The 19,901-nt window shown below is 40.7% G+C and overlaps 1 protein-coding gene across 3 annotated transcripts in view; it reads left to right on the forward strand.

Annotated features, from left to right (window-relative positions):
• Positions 1 to 19,901, forward strand: part of sn (fascin domain-containing protein singed) — a 218,270-nt gene that overhangs the window by 167,529 nt on the left and 30,840 nt on the right. Inside the window, exon 1 of one of the 3 annotated variants that reach the window (XM_053785377.2) lies at positions 6,116 to 6,267. The exons of the other annotated variants lie outside the window; for them this stretch is intronic. The gene's annotated coding sequence lies outside the window, so the exon portion shown is untranslated. Of the gene's footprint in view, positions 1 to 6,115; positions 6,268 to 19,901 lie in introns of those variants that run through there. 3 annotated transcript variants of the gene reach the window in all.

Consider the following 19,901-nt stretch of genomic DNA (forward strand, 5'->3'; position numbering starts at 1 on the left):
ACTTGTGCCCCGAAACTACTCACGGCCTTAGCGACGCTTAAAATAAATGGGTAACGGGAATATATTGTGCTTATTTTCGGCGATTTCACATATGAATGGCTGTAATTTGTCACGGGGTCGTAGTCATGCATGTCAGCAGTTTTCTCAGGAAGCTTTCTTAAGATTAGTGTGTCAGGAGTTTTCGTCAGCTTGGTGTCTCGAGAGAGATGCCACAATATGATGACCATCTCAGCAGAGGTTTTGGTGGTGAGACCGACGATTTTCCCCGCACTACCAGTCTTCCCCATGAACATTTTTATTAAAATTCCTTAATAAGATCGGATTGTTGCCATTTATTAAGGTCTGTTTCTCTCAGCTTCGTCTGTTGTCCAGCATGAAAGAGTGCAGTAGTAGTAGTATAGTAGTAGTAGTATAGTAGTAGTAGTAACATTTCTAACTTGCACCCACTCGTGGGAAGTAGAACACATTCTGCAGACTCACCCAGACTTAACCTGACTCACAGTATACCAGTTTCTCTTCAGAAAATCGATTGGCGAGGCTTATTAAACTATACGTATATAATTGTGCAATTATCAGCGAAACCTGGGTCATTATGTACAGTATTTGTGTAGCTTGAGGTTAATACTCGCGCGGAAAGTGGAAACTAAACAGGATTAAACCCTGCTGGTCTTGGGGTTAATTTTATGCGCGATAAACAGGAGAAAGTGGGTTTTAAAAGGGCGTGGGCACAGGTAAAAGAAGGCTAACTTTTGGCGGGGTGCAATAGACCCTTTTAGGAGTCACGTTGTGTGAAACACTTGTGTTTTATAATTGCATGCTGGGGCAAGTCGGGGAGGAGAAACTTTAATTAAGTGTCAAGCCATCATGTGTGGTCGCTCGCCCGATAATTACTGCACGTAAACAGACAGTCGTGGTGCCTGCAGTCTCAGTCGTAGCTGAATCTTTATGGTATTCTGTTTTTCATTGATATTAAATATTGATGTAAGTTGCTCACTGCCGACAATAGTGAAGAAATGTCACACGCTGCTGAAGAGGCATTTATTGGGAAAACTTTACGATCTATTTATAGCTTTATCTTGTCTTGACAAAGCTGTGTTTCTTAATAGTTTTAATGTTGTAATGCTTCCTTTCCAACCAAGGAGTCCTAGTGTCAGACTGGCAGAAAACAGATAACAAATATCAAATATTGATTGATTAACCTAGCTTTTGTGCACCATGCTCCAGTGTTGACTGATTAACCTAGCTTTTGTGCACCATGCTCCAGTGTTGACTGATTAACCTAGCTTTTGTGCACCATGCTCCAGTGTTGACTGATTAACCTAGCTTTTGTGCACTATGCTCCAATATTCGTTAGACAAGGTACTTCTAGTGATAAAACAAATGAACAAATAATTTTAAAGAAAAGTGGAACAAATAAAAATTATAACTAGGCTAGAGCCTCACACTATAGAAGCAGATTTCTAATGATTTCAGAGCATTGATACAATATTTCGGAGCATTAATATTAAGTTCTTCGATCTCGGATGAATGAGCATTGATGTATTCTTTCCAAGTTTTGATGCATTATAATGAAAAATGAAAGAATTTAAAAAAAAATATCAGGAAATTCAGCAAGAATTAACGAAAAAAGCCACTAAAATGAATATAAAAACAAGGGAAAAATTATGAAGAAAGAATGAGCAAGGTATAAACATACATAGCTCGAATGCAGCTAAACATGACAAAAGAATGGAGGAGCACTGCAGTAGATTTGCAGGCCCCTGTTAAGCATGACACAATGGAGGGGCGCTGCAGTAGGCTTACAGACCCATGCTAAGCAGGTTCATCTCATATCACACAACACATGAATTAGTATCGTATTCACGGAATGCAATTGACAAGTCGCGGAGACATGATATAAAATAGAAAATTGAGGAGATAGAAGAATCAAGCAGCGGAAATAAGACATGAAGAACAATAGAGAATGCAAATATGTTAATGGAGTGCGGAATGCCCGAAAGAATGACTACCAGGGAAAACCTGAGCACGAAGGTCGTGGAAAGTATTGTAAATAACCAGAGGTTGTTGAAGGTAATTGTAGACAGGAGACACAACAGTCATTACACTTGGCTCTATTGAGAAACAATGCACGTCAAAACAGAAAGAAAGAGACCCTTCAAGAAGTTTGCCTTGATGCCGGTAAAGTGTTCTTGATCCAAGCAGTTGGAGATATACTCTTTCCTTCCTCTAAGTGAACCTGATTGCCTTCCATTTTCCAGGCGCTGTATAAGCCCTGGTGAGGTGAGCATTTCCTTGTGAATGCGAGTGTTTGTATATATATATATATATATATATATATATATATATATATATATATATATATATATATATATATATATATATATATATATATATATATATATATATATATATATATATATATATATATGCAAAACAACCACTGTGAAGGAATAGAGAAATTTCAAGCGCTTTCGTGACTACTCACATTATCATAGTTCCTTGATAATGTGAGTAGTCACGAAAGCGCTTGGAATTTCTCTATTCTTTCACAGTGGTTGTTTTGCATATTCTGAAATCCCCTGTTTACTGTGATCTTATTGCATATATATATATATATATATATATATATATATATATATATATATATATATATATATATATATATATATATATATATATATATATATATATATATATATACGTATATATAAAGGAGAGAGAGAGAAAGTAAAACATATTATGACAACTCATTTCAGTATGAACATAGAGTAGAATATAAAAGGGCAGACATGTGAGAAAATAAAGCCCTCGTCTTATGGTATCATTTTCTTAGGAATTCTAAAGACATAAACAAGGTGACTGCACAGACATAGCAGTTAGCCAAGACCAGTGGAAGAAATATTAAAACAAATGAACAAAACATGCAAAATAACTATATTCTGAAAGGAATGAAGACAGTAATTTTGCAGAGTATGAAGAGCGATGCCATCAATCTTAATGGACTGAACACATCGACTCCATGCTGAGGGACTGATAACCTTCAACTACTAACCCGCACATAAAAGAGAGAAGCTTACGACGACGTTTCGGTCCGACTTGGACCATTGACAAAGTCACACTGTGTGACAGTGTGACTTTGTCAATGGTCCAAGTCGGACCGAAACGTCGTCGTAAGCTTCTCTCTTTTATGTGCGGGTTATTTGTGTATTGTTCCAGTCACGGTATTGTGCCTTTTTGTTATTTATTTATTGACTGATAACCTTCAACTACTCCTTATTCTCCACCTTTCTCTGCATTGGACTGAAGAAGCCATTTGCTGGCGAAACGTTTCCAGAATAATGATACCCAAATGTTGCACAAGTACTTGGTCTCATAAATCAAGTTGCAGCTTTTTAAAACCATTTATTCACACAAATGTCAAACTTCCAACCTTCCAAATGTTATCTCTTAACTCTAAACTTTTAATATAACAATACCAAGAAGCAGCTTGGTACTTAAGGGTCTCTTTTATAGAGCAGGTTAGGTTCCGGACTGCCTCTGTAAAGTGAAACATATTTCACCTTTCAAATACGTACATATAAAGCCTTCTTTACAGTATATTAAGTGAGCAGTAAATCTAGGCCTAAAAAAATGCATATACAGTACACACATTACATAGACTAAAATATTTTCGTCTTTAGCTTATAGTAAGTGGTGAATACATTTATTGTAGGAAGTCTGGTTAAATGTAAAAGAGGGCTCTCCTGTACTAGGCTTGGTATTTACTAGAAATGAAGAAGAAAAAAATTGTAAATGATCAAAACCTAAATGAAAGAAGTGTAATTGTCCCCTTTTGAGGTGACATGTTGCTAGATGTGACTTGGGAGGAAAAAATGTCAACACAAACAAGGCAAGAAACTAAGAGGAGAATAACTTTATTCAGATTAGCGACATTCGTATATAGTGAAGGAACATTGCAGGCTTATTAGCTCATGCTAGGCAGGTCCAGCTCACACACAGACCCATCCCACCTAAAGCTACCCAGAGTCTCCCCCTCAAGGAAGGTTCCTTGATGTTGGTGAGGGGCTCTTGATTTAGGGAATTGGATCTGTGCTCCAGTTCCCCGAATTAAGCCTGAATGCTTTCCACATCCCCCCAGGCGCTGTATAATCCTCCGGGTTTAGCGCTTCCCCTTGATTATAATAATAATAATAATAATAATAATAATAATAATAATAATAATACCCAGAGTCCCCACCCCAGTGCCGGATTAAGCAGGCTGTAGTGCATATGTGGGCCAGCAGTCCACCAGCAGCAACAGCCTGGTTGGTCAGGCAAGCTTCGGACAAGCCTGACCCAAGACCGGGCTGCGTGAGTAGGAAAACCCTCGAAACCCATTAAAGGTATATCAAAATTATATATCTGGGTGTTTATTCCACTTATCTACAGCTCTGTTGCCAAACCAGTATTTCCCCCATTTCCTGTCTAAATCCGTCCAACTTGAATTCATTGCTGCGAGTACTTGTCAGAGTTCACACTTTCAGCACGTTATTCATAGCACCTTTATTTTGATTTTCCATTTGTACACTTTAATCATATCCTGCTGAGTCTACCTCTTTCCAGAGTGCATATTCAATGCCTTCAGCTTATCTTAGTGGGGAAAGTTGAACCTCAAGTATTTAATAATCAAAGATAGCTCAAGAAAGCTTTTTTTTTTCACACGGATCCTTTTTTACGTCCTCCAGTATGCGACCTACAACTGTCGACTAACTATTGGATATCTGTTTACTGCTAGGTAACATGGGTAGAAAGTGTTTGGAGACACTTATCCATACGTATCTCCTCGCCAGGTATTCAACTAGGGACAGATATTACAAAAGACAGATAAAAACAAAATGTGTAGGGGGTTTTTGCAATAGGTACCAAAATGGAATTAAACAGTTTATTCCAGCATAAGATTGACACAACAGAGCGGTGTCCTGTGGCTTGGTTGGCAGCGCACTCACGTCATACTGAATGTCCGTGGTTTGATCCCCGGCATGGGTGAAAACGTTGAACATGTTTCCTTACACCTGCTGCCCATATTCGCTTAGCAGTAAGTAGGTACCTCGGTGTTAGTCGACTCTCGTGGATCGCATTCTGGGAGGGGTGGTAGCATACCTTAGATAAGGCTGAGCTTGGAAATGAGCCGAGGTAGGATAATAGTTCTTAGCCTATCAAATTTATTTGTGTTAAGAAAAAGTAAATTGACACCCAGGTAAATGTTTTTACCCCTGACGTGGGGGGGAGGGTCCATAGGGGTGTAAGGAGACTTGTCCATGACTCCATACGTCTTACTCGCCCCCTTAACGGGGGTGGTGATAAAGCATGACTTATGGGCAGGACACTTATAAAAAATATGGGGATAGGGGAGGGGACGGTGCCGATGGTGGTGGGCGAGGTGTTGCTGGGTGCGGTACAAGGGACAAGTAAGACCTTGATTTGAGGCGGGAGATGGAGTATGAACTTTGAATAAGGATGGGTTTTAACAGAGAGAACGGTGCTGTGGTGTGGAATACATTATCTGGGTGTGGTATGGTAGAGAAAAAAAAAATAAGAAGACCTTGCATGGAGTAGGGGATGGTGTGTGAACTTTGGATAGGTCACGTTTATAGAGAGGGCAGTGTTGTGGTGCTGAGATATAGCTGGTTCAGTTTGGTGAGTTACTGGGTATTGTGTAGTACGGAGAGGTTTAGCTGGGTGTGGTGAGGTAGAGAGAGGTTTAGCTGGGTATGGCTTGGTAGGGAGGGGTTTTAACTGGATGTGGTATGGTAGAGAGGTTTAGCTAAGTATGGTGTAGGGAGGGGTTTAACTGAGTGTGGTGTGGTAGGGAGGGGTTCAGTTGGGTGTGTTGTGGTAGGGAGGGGTTCAGTTGGGTGTGGTGTGGTAGGGAGGGGTTCATTTGGGTGTGGTGTGGTAGGGAGGGGTTTAGCTGAGTGTGGTGTGGTAGGGAGGGGTTCAGTTGGGTGTGGTGTGGTAGGGAGGGGTTCAGTTGGGTGTGGTGTGGTAGGGAGGGGTATAGCTGGGTGTGGTGTGTTAGGGAGGGTAATGTAAGGTAAGGCAGGTTGGGTGCTCCCCGGGACCCACGCCCCGCGGCCCGCACATCTTCCATCTAGTTACGCTGTGACCGCGGTGGTGTGTGGTGGTGCTGTTGCTCCTCGCTCTTCCTCGTGTGCCCGTCTCTCTCTCGACAATTTTATTGACGCTGCTCACATCCTCTGGGACTGCACCTTCCACTCATTGGCAGATGTATGTTCCGTGTTTAGAAACTGAATACTAAAAAGAAAATAAGTGTAACTAAGCTTAGGCTTCAGGCTCAGTGTTCCTGAAGTGCATAAAACCGTTTAATAGCTAAAGTGTATGCTTAAAGTAAGAAAAGTTTAACAAAATATAGCAGTTTTTTAAAGAATATATTAAAAGTGAATTGATCATTAAATTCTCTTAGTCTAGAAAACACGGTGGATATACTTTTTGGATAGCAAGAAACTAGTGCCAGGGTTTTGAGGTACCAAGTGTGTGACTTATAATTATAACTTAATTTCACTTAGTGACAGTCAAGGATTATTTTAAAAAATTTCTTTTGCAGTCCGTGCTGAACGATCCACAAGGAATTATCACTCCATTTTCATACAAATATAATATTTATTCACGTAAAGGTTTAAAAATAATTGCGTTTTTTTTTCAAAATTGTAATAGGCATTATGTAGCTCATACTGCTCAAAGATGGAGAAAACTCCATTTTACTGTCTCTTCAGGGGAGATGCTTCGACGCTAATGAAGGGCTCTTGATTTAGGGAATTAAAACTCATCAAGAACGGCAAGAAACCCCTTTGAACTAGGGTCATCCTACGTTAAAAACGTGGGTTACCCCACGTTAAAAACCGGATATCCCCCCCCCACTCCACAAAGGTGGCAGCAAAGAAATGTAGTTCGATAGCACTGACTACATTATGAAACTAGAAGAGTTTCAAGAAGCGAGACGCAAACCATTTGGATTTGCAAAAATTGCTCCGTATTATCCTTCGCAGACGTAACAAGAATTTGCATGAGTGACATCCATAGAGGACTATGCAGATTTCCAAGCAAATATCAACCAAGACTTCCAGTACCCCACAGAAAACAATATGATGTTCAATTAGGACAAATTGTATTTACTTCTTTATGGAAAAATATGATTTATATAAAAACTAGAACGGAGTATAAAGCATAACTAATTACACAATAGAGCGAGAAACTAACGTGAAGACTTTTTAATGTTAATATGTCAGAGGATCTCACATTCAAGGATCACAACACTCGGTATCACTGATTTACACTTGTCAAACATATTGGTTGACAAGTGTAAATCAGTTTGATTAGTTACGTAACTGCAAAATCTCAAAACTGCTGCACTTAATTGTAATTGAATACATAGAATTGACTTCTCATACATTTTTTCAGTGATTTCGAAAAGCCTAGAAAGTGGCAAACTAATGTAGCTTGTTAAAGGGCCTTAACTTTTAAGAATCAGCAGAGCAAATTAAAAACATTGGACGTTGGTCACGTGTATCCTTGTTACATCAGAGCTGTCACTGGAGCCTATTGTTTTTCTGTGACTCGTCACCAGCGTCCTGAGCTGTGTGTGGCTCTCCTCGAATACATTCTGTTCACAGGGTAAATTGAAGCAGTATCCCTTAAAGGGGATGGGTGTTTTGATGCTGATGAAGGGCTCTTGATCCAAGGAGCTTGAAACACCCTCTCGATCATATCTGATTGCTTTCCGACGAGCCTGGCCCAAGGCTCAGAGAGTAGATATACTCTCGAAATTCTTCAGAGGTATATCTTCAAAGGTATCCATTTCCTAGGCTCTATAACCCGTGCGGGTTTAGTGTTTCTCCTTGATTATAAAACTATTGCTGCATTATACGTAATGAATTCTACCATGGCCAAAATATGTCTTCACATCTTTTAGTAGGATGAGAGTACCTATTAAGTGTTATTGCAAAAACATAAAATATAGTTAAGTGAAAAAATTAGTTTAAGATAGTTATAGTCGTAAATCGAACTTTAAGAGCAGCAGACTGCACTAGGCCTGCAGTGTTCTGCTTTTAAAGGCATATCCTGTTTACGTTCAGCCATCCCCGCTCTTGGTTTGACAGGTCTAAGTTTGCGCTCCTCCATCTTGAGGTAAAAGCACTAATTATATATTAAAAAATGTAAAATATATAATAACCGCATCCACGAGTTGAAACAGAACACACAATGTGAAATTTCTCAAAGATGCGTGATCTGGGGCACCGGTTTCTCTTGGAGAGAATACGCATGTGTGCCGCTCATAATTTATACACTTGTCTATTTTTTTTTTTTTGTAAGCAGTGACTGTGGCTCAGTGGTAAAGTGTTGGGCCCAGAAGAAAGACGGGTTCGATTGCAGTGTGTCACGAGTCAAAAACGTATGGACAAATTTCCTTGCACCAATCACTGACATATATACTATGGTGTCGTCAGTTGTTTGGTAATGTTTTTGGGATGGATAAGTCAAGTTTAGTGTGTATTGAAGCTCTGACGAAAACTGTTGACCTGGTTTTAGTGCCAAGACTCGGGTACACCAAAATGTTGCAAACATCTCGTGTTTGCACAGGTGCGGTTCAGGCAAACATTGACAGGAGGAAGATGCTGGTGCAGCCAACACTTCTTTAACCTTAGCGAAATCAAAGTTTCGTGGTTTGTTTGAAGTGTTTCGATTCTATCTTTAATTACATTTATATGTTTAAACGATATGTCTTGTAATTGGGCAAAAATCTGTCTAAAAGCAAATATCTTCGAATGTGTGTTTGTCTTTCTGAGGAAGATTACACTACCTTTTATACTTGAGAGGCGGACCAGCAACATTTTATATATTCCAGCTTTGTAGGATTTTTTTTCCATATATGGAGAAATTTTTAATTATTTTATGCTCGTAGATGCTTGGTTATAACACAGAGAAATAACTGTAGAAACAAACTACAATAGTAGGTTCAATGAAGCGTTCCCTTCCACACCGCTAAATAAACATACCTTGCAGTGAGTGATGCAAAATGAACATTAACCCGGTGGCTTGCATGTAAAAAATAGCTGGGCACAGGAGGCATAAAACACCGACACAATGTAAGTAAAGACAAGCTTAGTGTCCAAGAGAAATGTCATCTGTGTTGCATTAGTCCCAGCGACGGATTGTGCTGCATTACGGTGCGATTTCGTTAGTGAAATAAATATGTTGACTCTTGGATATGCGTTCCTTTGTGGCGATAATCGTTCAGACAGTGGAAAATTAATTAGTAATCGCTGTTGTGAGACAAATTCATACATGGCGATGCAGTATAGATTTATTCACTTCTGGTGAGAGATAAATCACAAGATTGATACAGTATAATTACTCGCCATATTGCTTATACCCGTACCCTTCTAGGGTACCCCCCACCCGGGGTGCCAACGCCGGGTCACCATCTGGAAAAGACCCGGGCCAGGACAAGACCGGCGAACGTACAACTACTGCTACTACTTCCAGGGTACGGGTACAAGGAAATGGAGCTAATCCTTTCTTGGATCGATTGTGATTGTTTCCTATTCCAAAGACGTTCTGTGACACCTTGCGGGTTTAGCGCTTCTATGAATGTAATAATAATGCTTATACCTGTACCTTCTTTCAGTTATAATCATTGTAAAAATTGTGGCTATTTGCCTTGGTGCTAATTAAATGTTAGATCGTGAATCTGATATTAATATGCTCCTTTATATTTAATATCCAAACTTTGTCTTGTATTAATCTCATTTATCCTTTTCACAATTGAACATGGTTCTTTTCCTTTCCCCTCCGGAAGATTTTAGATATATACACGATTGTCGAGTTAAAGCACCATCGACAGACCTATTTGTTTTGGTAATGTTTTGGTTTGCAACACTGATGATGCGAAACTGTGGTTTAAGCATGTATGAATATATGTGCGTTATGGAATCAGTTACTTAACAGTCATGTGTATATTTGCTCGAGTTGAATGGTATGAGTGCCCAAGTATGAATTAGTAAGTTACACAGGAGATCTCTAGGTGAGCAAGGCATGCGCAACAGTTAGGTGCCTATTTCAGAAACTTTTCGCTTATACAGCCTAGTTGATCAGGCCCTGATCCATCGGGAGGCCTGGTCATGGACCGGGCCGCGGGGGCGTTGATCCCCGGAATAACCTCCAGGTAACAGTAGGTTTGTTTAGATGAATACAGAAGTGATTGAAGAATCCTAATGTGCTGGCGTAACGTTGCGGAAATAACGTGTGGGTGTGTGAATTAGACCTGCCTACTACGGGCCAGTAGGCCTGCTGCAATGTTCCTTCGTTAATATACCCAACTCTTGCAAATGTGTCTTACTCATCTACGTGACGGTATTATATACCGGTGTTGACGTCACGTCAACACCGGTACCTTAATACTTATTGCCACGTTGTCCACCCCTCAAGGGAGGTTCTTTGACGCTGGTGAGGAGCTCTTGATCTCTGGAATTGGATCTGTGCTCCAGTTCCCTGAAATGAGCCCGAATACCTTCCATCGACCCCTCCCCCCCACAGGCGCTGTATAATCCCTACAGGTTTAGCGTTCCCCCGTGATTATAATAATAATGCCACATTGTCCTCTCAGTAACAGCATTAATTTTCCAGCTCATATTAGTTCGTGTATTTCTGAACAACTTTGTGTACAACAGAGATTAAGTCATCTCACTTTAGGGTAATTTATTTTAGGTTATTACGTGAAAGGGCAAAACCCGGAGATTTACAGCACCTTGGGGGAAATGAGGTAATCATCATCACGCATCAAGAGCCCTAATAAGAGTATCTTATACATTATTTAGCGTTAATTAATTTAAATTTACATAATTTAACCTCAGCTAAGCAAAAGCATAGAGACAGTCGTATAAACAATGTTAAAGGTAATGGCGGCAGCTGCCTACTGTTATTTGACTCCCCTTCATTAAGACTTTCCTACTATTATTGAACATTCCCAACAATTGCAAAAATCTATTTTTTTTTATTCTAGGTTACATCTCAGAGGAATTTCCTTGATGCTGGCTCTTAATCCAAGGAATTGGACTTGACCTCCGTTTCCTTGGACTGAACCCGATTACCTCCCATGTCTCAGGCGCTGTATGACCCCTACGGGCTTAGCGCATCCCTCTTTAATAATAATAATAATAATTATTATTAATTTATTTCAGATTGTGTTAAGGTAAATTAAGTTATGTAGCCGTTTGAAACGTAAACTTAGCTAGTGTACAGATAAGTTAGAAAAAACTGGCTACGATACATCAGAAAAAATTGGCTACGGTACATCTGCCGTACGGTATCTGGGTAAGAACAGGTGAAGAGTAAATCAGCACGAGTGTAGAGTCGATGTCGATAGCAGGGTAAACACACTTAGCTGCTAGTGAGAAGGCAGTCTATGTCCATAACTTAGAAGAGAGAGGACACTTCTGGTTTGCCTTAATTCATTGAAGAGTATGATCCTTGTGGGTTTTGTGCTTCCTCATGATTGAGAGTAATTAGCAGGAAACCAAACATTCGACGTGTACGAGGACGTGGATAGCCTGTCCTGATATTTGGCGCTCCAGGTCGCGGGACATGTGACCCAATTGGAGAATATCTTTTGTCTTGCAGCTCGGCCTCCGCGTATTTTCTAAACAATAGGTTGTCTGACATTCTTAGATCTTTGACCATTCTTTTTCCACCCTCCCCTCATTCTATTAAAAGTGTAACATCTTTTATATCCTATGTAAGACGTGTGTTCTTTGTTCTTTCCATATCTAAGCAGTTGGAATTTGTCACCGGAATTTTTTTTTTCTTTCACTTCATTAGTCTGTTATCTGTTCACTGCTCTATACACTTAATTAAGTGCAACATAAATTATTACACACGTAATCATACGTTGCGCCTTAAGTCTTATGTTAAACAAAATATAATACCTATATGTACCAGAATTTGTCAGGCTGTTAATCGTTGTTGGTTTCAAATGGCTACGAGCGCATATTCCTTATATAGCCCTACTCCCAGGCGTCTGGTGTCTAGCGATAGTAAGCTAAAATGCTGCCAAACCTGCCCGGGATGGGAACACGTCTGGGGCAAAACCGGAGCCTCCCGTTAAGGAGGACCAGAGCCATAACATGTCTGAGACACCTCTCGGAGCTATATCCAGACTGAGTCATGTACAAGCTAAGAAGAGCCCACTATGGCACGATGGGACACGAGCCACTCAGGCTTAGAGCTAAAAAAAAAATGAAATTATTGGTAAAAAGAGCGAGGGAAGACTTAGTGTCTGAAAAGGATGGAGTGTTGTGTAGCTCTCGGAATTAACATGAACAGCTCCAGGAAGTATGCAACGCAGGAAGTAGGGAGGGAGTTGGTGGAGGGGATAATGCCTTACTCATCCAAAGTTGAAGAATGGTGCATTATATTGCTATCGAAACCTATGAAATAAGAGGAGTTCTAACAGACAAAATGTACTGTCTGGTGTGATCTGAGATATATTAAACCATACCACGGGTGGGGATAGAACCCGCGATGAGAGTCATAAAACTCCAGACCGACGCCCTAGCGGTCTGAAGTTTTATGACTTTCTGATGGCGGGTTCTATCCCCGCCCGTGGTATGGTTTGTTTGAAATCGTGTCATTACGATTTCGTGCGTCTTGAGATATATTTTCTGAGGGAAATAGTGAGTGCAGTGTTAGAGGGTGCAGATAGGAACTGAAAGTGCATTTAATGCGTGGAATGAAGTTTAGGGCCGGATCACAAATGGCCATAGGCCTGTTCGGATCACAAATGGCCATAGGCCATTTGTGATCCGAACAGGGGCCGAAGGGCGCCGCAAGTGCGTACTGCAAGGAGAGAACAATGAAGAAGGGCGGGGTAGTCCGCCCGTAACAATGCCACATTGCCACATTCAGATTTGCTTCCGCCTCATAGAAAGCAAGAAACTATTCGCATCTCAGATACAGTGTAAACTGTTAATGCGTTTTTCGACAAGACTGTTCCAAAGACTTATTTTTAAGTCTACTGCAGTAAAAGAGCTATACAGTGCCACTGGAGCTGTCTGAGAAAATAACAAAGGGCGGAAAATAAATAGCGTTGAGTAAAGCGCTGAGGCGCTTGAAAGTAAACACATTGATTTAGCTACATTAATTGTTAAACTCCAGGTATGCAGCCATGGATTGGTGTGGTCATCTACAAACAGGAATCTTAGCTGCGCTTCAACATGGGTACCCAGGAGGAGTAAGAGGTGTAAAAAAAAGACCACATCAGTGGTTTCCCTGTGCGTAAAAAACACACCAGGCTGCAAAACTACTAAATATGGAACACAGTAAAAATCTCGCAAATCAAAGAGAGATTCTCATATGCATCATTCTCGCTGTGGACTTGATGGTCAATTAAGACAAGCTATGATTTATTTTGGAAGTTTTCCTACTTCAGCAACCTGGGACGAGGCCAGGCCTCCCTGTTGATTGCCTAGTCAACCAAGCTGTTTATGCTGGATCACAACAGTGCCACAATTACAGCTGCACAGAAAATGATAGGATGGATAATGAGAACGTTCAAAACAAGAGAGGCCAAGCCAATGATAATCCTTTTCAAATCACTTGTTCTCTCTAGGCTGGAATATTGCTGTACATTAACGTTCAAAGTAGGTGAAGTTGCAGATTTAGAGAGTGTACAGAGAACCTTTACTGCACACAAGTTCTGTCAAACACCTCAACTACTGGGAACGTTTGGAAGCACTTGTCCTCGCTGGAACGCAGCGAGAGAGAAAGATATAATCTACACTTGGAAACCCCTCAAGGAAGGTTCCTTGATGTTGGTGAGGGGCTCTTGATTTAGGGAATTGGGTCTGTGCTCCAGTTCCCCGAATTAAGCCTGAATGCCTTCCACATCCCCCCCAGGCGTTGTATAATCCTCCGGGTTTAGCGCTTCCCCCTTGATTATAATAATAATAATAATAATACACTTGGAAAATCCTAGAAGGAATGGTCCCGAATCTGCACACAGAAATCACTCCCTACGAAAGTAAAAGACTGGACAGGCGGTGCAAAATACCCCCCAGTGAAAAGTAGGGGCACCATTGGTACACTAAGAGAAAACGCCGTAAGTGTCCGGGGCCCAAGACTGTTCAACAACTTCCCACTATTACTAATAGGCCCCTGGCTGCCTTCAAGAGGGAGCTGGACAGATAGTCGGTGCCGGATCAGCCAGGCTGTGGTTCGTACCTTGGACTACGTGCGGCCAGCAGCAACAGCCTGGTTGATCAGGCCCTGATCCACCGGGAAGTCTGGTTGTGGACCAGGCTGCGGGGGCATTGATCCCCGGAATACCCTCCACGTAGACTCCAGGTAGCCCGTCAGCCCACATACCCATCAGCCCAGTTGATACAGCACACCACGGAGGTAGTAATCTAGTTTCCTTTTGTGGGCTTTTACACTGGTTCCAGTAATATTTATGATACCTGCTGGTAGCAAGTTGAAAAGCCTAGTCCCATGGATGTTGGTGCAATGTTCTTATCTTGTGCCTATGACTCTTTTCACTGGGTCTGTTTTCATTCCCTCTCATCTCTTACCACAGAACACTGTTATTGTAGAGTGGAGATTTGGGACCAGGTCCTTCGGTACCTTCCATGTGTATATTATCACATAACATACTCGCCCTTTTTCCACAGAGTACATTTCTAGTTCTTTGAGGCATTCCTAATTATTTAAATACTTTATGCATTGGGTTTATATGAGCAATAAACGATCTTTTTTTTCCAGCTCTTATTATCTCACCCGCTCTGAATGGAGCTGTCAACACTGGGCAGTACTCCAAACGAGAGAGGAAGAGTAATTTGAAGTGTTCCCATTGGCATTATATCTCTTGTTTTGAAAAACTCTCATTTTCCACCCTGTCATTTTCCCGACCTTCTCAGCATTTGCTTTAGTGTATTCTTTAAAAGATAGGTCAACTGACATTATTATACCAAGGTGTTTCACATGCTCTTTTCACTCTATGGGGTTAACCCTCCTGTGTTTTGTATACAGTTCCCCCTTTTGAGTCCCTCATTTTTTCTATATCTGAGTAAATGAAATTTGTCCCCATTGTGCATCATGTTATTGTGTACCGCCCACTGGAAAGCTTTGTTTATGTCCTCTTGCAGTTTTACAGTGTCCTCTACAAAGGTGACTTTCATGCTGATTTTTGTATCATCCACAAAGTATTATACAAATCTATGGTTTGTGCTTTTATCAACTGTATGTTATGAGAATGAGGAAAAGGAGTGGAACTAGGACCGTGCCCTGAGGTACAGGAGCTTTTTACATTGCTAGGGAGTGACTTCCTCATGGAAGGTTCCTTGATCCCGGTGAGGGGCTCCTAATCTAAGGAATTGGGCCTGTGCTTCCTTTTCTTGGATCGAACCTGAATGATGTTCTGGCCTCCAGGCTCTGTATGACCCCTACGGGTTTAGCGCTTACCATGAATGTAATAATAAATGAAGAGGGGTACAGCTCCTCCCACCAACGAAGTCTAATCACGTGCCGTAAGTTTTCACATGTATTTGGTGTGATTACGATGCGGGAAAGGAAGTCTTTCATGCCTTGTTATTAAGATATCTGCTATGGGGATAGAGGGCGGCCTCCGGGATATGCAACAGAAGAGCACTGAAACTTGCTGACACCAGGGGGGCCTGATCTGTGACCGGGTCACTGGGGCGGTGGCCCTCGGAATTGTCTACAAGTAAACAGGTTGACCAGCTCTGAAGGGGGTGCATAGTGTTGCGCAGTGTCGCTGTGCTCATTACAGTAAGTCCCAGGCTGGAGGTGTTACCAACAATAGTTTGGGGAGGATGGCACTATCAGGGCGTCCGGAAGGGCCACTTCCGGTGTGATGACGACAGCAGCACTACCTGTGGAGGACTCGACGCCCCTACCAGGGTGGAGGCTACCGGCACCTGCCACAACGAGAACACAGATTTAGATAAAGTTGCATATCACCTCATCAGTGTTCCTATAGCTTAATCATGCGTATCATTGCTTGGGAACTTGTGCTTCCTGGGTTTTTTATTATTTTAATTCGGAAACATATACCATAGTTTTATTTTTAATGTTAAGATTGTTTTTAAGTTAATTTGTGCATTAATGAAATAAAATTAATTATTCGTTTAATCAGTAAACTCTGTTCATATAGGTCTTAAACTAAATGAGTTTTATTGCTTGGATGTTAGACTATAACAATCTTTGTCAGGATGTTTTGTTCCTTTGAACCCTACACATGTATTGTGCATGTCATTGTTGTTGTTAGGGAGAAAAGCACAATATACGGACCGTTCGTTCGCTTCTGGTATTGGTGTGGGAAACGAGGGATAAGTCATGACTCAGCTGACCCAAATCATCCAGCGTGAGTTGTGATGTGATAGATTTTTACCATTTATTTTCATTTTCATCGTCTTTACTAAAGTTTTTACCTTAAAAAGAATTTGGATTGATGCATCTTACATAATTTTTTAACAGATCACAGAGTAGTAGTAGTAGTAGCAGCAGTAGCAGTAGTAGTAGTAGCAGTAGTAGTAGTAGTAGCAGCAGTAGTAGTAGTAGTAAACAACAAAATCCAGTATCATCAGAGGTTAAAAGTTCAGTACCTCAAGGCACTGTCCTGTCACTTCTACTGTTTCTTATTCACAAATGTATATAAAACACCCGTCACAATTTAGTATCATTTGCAGATAGCGCTAAAATAAGCATGAAAGTCACCTTGATAGAAGACACTGAAAATTTGCAGGAAGATATAAGCAAAGTTTTCAAGTGGGAAGTGGTAGATTCCAGCTGCTTAGATATGGAAAGAATGAAGAACTCACAAGGGACACTGTATTCAAAACTCGTGAGGATCATCAAATAAAACGAAAGGAACACGTAAAAGACCTTTGTGTAATTATGTCGGCTAACTTTTCTTTCAAAGAACACAATAAAGCAAATGTGACGACAGGCAGGAGGATGACGGGGTGGATAATGAGAGCTTTCAAAACAAGGGAAATACTGCCAATGGTGACACTTTTCAAATCACTTGTTCTCTCGTTTGGAATATTGTTCAATATTAACGACCCCATTCAGTGCAGGAGAGAGATAAGAGCTAGAACAGATACCGAGATCATTTGTGGGGAGCAAAGAGCCAACAAAGCTTTTAAATTAATGAGAATACTACATTGAAAATCTTAAATATGTACTCACTTGAGCGGAGGAGAGAGAGATATATCACAATATATACCTGGATAGTACTAGAGGGCCTTGTCCCAAATCTGCACATTGCCATAACATACTGACGTGAGAGAAAAATAAACCCAGTGAAAAACAGGAGCGCCATCGGCATAATAAGAGAACATTGTAGAAATATCTGTGGCTCTAGAGTCTAGAGCCAGATATTTAATAGTCTAGAGTCTAGACTATTCAATATTTTACCAGAAGATATTAGAAACATTGCTGGTAGAAGTCTCCAAGAGGAAACTGTACAACTCCAGGTGCCAGATCAACCAGGCTGTGATGGATATGTGAGCCGCAAACAACTGCCTAGTTGACTAGGCAAGTAACATACGAGCCTGGGAATAGAAAAACTCGAAAGTCATAAAAAGGTGTACATGAATAGTAGAAGTTATTCATGATTTAACCTTACGTTTACGACGCTTCCTGAACCATCGCCCCTGCGGCTTGGTTCAAGGGTTCAAGACCAGACCCCTTCTAGTTGCTGGGGTAATCGACCAGGCGGTTGGTGCTGGCAGCACGCAGTGCTGATCAACTTACCAAGTTTCTTATTGACCATCAAGAGTGTTGAAAAGTAGAGGACTCTGATACTTATCAAGTTCTCTCATAGTGTATAGTCTTCACCCTCTTGCCTTTTATTGGAGGTATTTTATATCGTCTGCTAAATCTTTTGTTTTTGGAGTGATTTCGGTGTGCAGGGTTGGGGCATCCCTCCAGGATTTTTCAGGTGTCAGTTATGATGTCCTTTTTTTTTTCTACATTCCAAGAAGCGTAATTCAAGATACTTCAAACAATCCCAGTAGTTAAGATGTTTTAATGTATATGGGCAGTGAAAGTTCTCTGTACGATTTTTAGCTTTGAGGGAAACTGTTAATATACAGCAGTATTCCAGTCTGGAGAAAATAAGTGACCTGAAGAGTGTCATCATTGGCTCTAGTTATATAGCCTGTTATTTTTCTTGCAGTAATGATAGCAACATTGTTGTGATCGTTGAATGTGAGACCCTCTGACATCGGCCGTCCTAAGTCTCGTGTATGGAGTTTAACTCTATTGAACCGAGGGTAACCGCACACAACACACACGCCATAAAAGTTGAACTGCTATATGATACTGTATTTGTTCGTTAGACTTATGTCCATCGGTAACATCATCTAGCATTCTTTGCACTGATCATAACCATAAACAAGTATTACGTGACATTTTATAGTTTTGGATATATCTATTTATTTTCAATTTTGGCGTCAGTATTTTTCTTTTTCTTATCCTTTCTTCTCCTTCATTTCTTTTCTTCTCTTCCTCTACTGTTTATATTTTCTTTTATTCTTGTACTCTTCTCTCGTGTCCCTTCTACTCTTCCCTCTAGTTCCTTCTTATTCTCCTTTTCTTTCCCTCTTTATTACCTTTCGTCTGGGCGGAGTCTTGAGGTTTACATACCAGTACCACCGTCACTTGCTGCCCTCGGTCTGCTGTATATCTGCACACCTTAGTGACAGTACAAGTTGATGCTTTTGATCTAAACAGTTGGAACTTCCTTCCACTTCTTTGGATAAAACATGCTTACCTATTATCACCCAAGCACTGTATGACCCTTGTGGTTATCTCTTTCCCATAATAATAATAATAATAATAATAATAATAATAATAATAATAATAATAATAATAATGTACTCTTGTTTTTCTACGTTCCGTCTCCGTATTTTGTTTCCTGCGCTCTTGTCTTTAGTCTATTCTTATTGTTTCCTCTACTTCTGTTTATATCGTCTTTTATTTATTTCGTCTCTTCTGTTTCTTTCTTCACCTTCCTTGTCTACTTATTTTTTTATTGCTGCTATATTTTCATTTTCATGGACTGGAACGATAAACACGTAGGGGTCATACTTCCTATTGTTCCTCTCGACTTCTCTCTTCCATTCGTCCCTTCTTGCTTCTATCATATGCTCTTCCTCTTCTAATTTCGTGTGCCCCTTTTATTTCCCCTCCCCCCTCTAACTAGGGGTGCAAGTCTTTTTTTCTCATTTTCATTTTTTTTTTATCCCTAGTGAATACCGACACGGTACAGTGGAATTAAGAAGCCGGCATTGTTGACTCGGCTCTGGCTGGAGGCCGGTGGGAGTGTGACATTGAGCTGAATTCATGGATGTTTATTTGGGAGTTTTGGCCATTTTACGCCCCTCAAGGAAGGTTCCTTGATGTTGGTGAGGGGCTCTTGATTTAGGAAATTGGATCTGTGCTCCAGTTCCCCGAATTAAGCCTGAATGCCTTCCACATCCCCCCCCCCAGGCGCTGTATAATCCTCCGGGTTTAGCGCTTCCCCTTGATTATAATAATAATAATAATAATGGCCATTTTACTTTGGGAATGCACCTAAGGTCCCTAGATAATGGTATTGTTACTCAGATATCTGAAGCGTTAGCCAGTGCTAGCCGTACGGATTTGTCATTGCCAGGTGCACATATTGTAATTTGCGCATTCAGGAATTGATGCTGTTGTCAGTTACCTGCGTTTTGTCAGCTATGTGGGAATCTGTCATTGTCAGTGTAAATTAAAGAATTGCATAGTTTAATATGTTTTAATCTTTGTGGTTATTTGTGTACGTAAGTTTTTTTTATTATATT

This window comes from Cherax quadricarinatus, chromosome 35 (genome assembly GCF_038502225.1).
Source record: "Cherax quadricarinatus isolate ZL_2023a chromosome 35, ASM3850222v1, whole genome shotgun sequence".
Taxonomy (NCBI): domain Eukaryota; kingdom Metazoa; phylum Arthropoda; class Malacostraca; order Decapoda; family Parastacidae; genus Cherax; species Cherax quadricarinatus.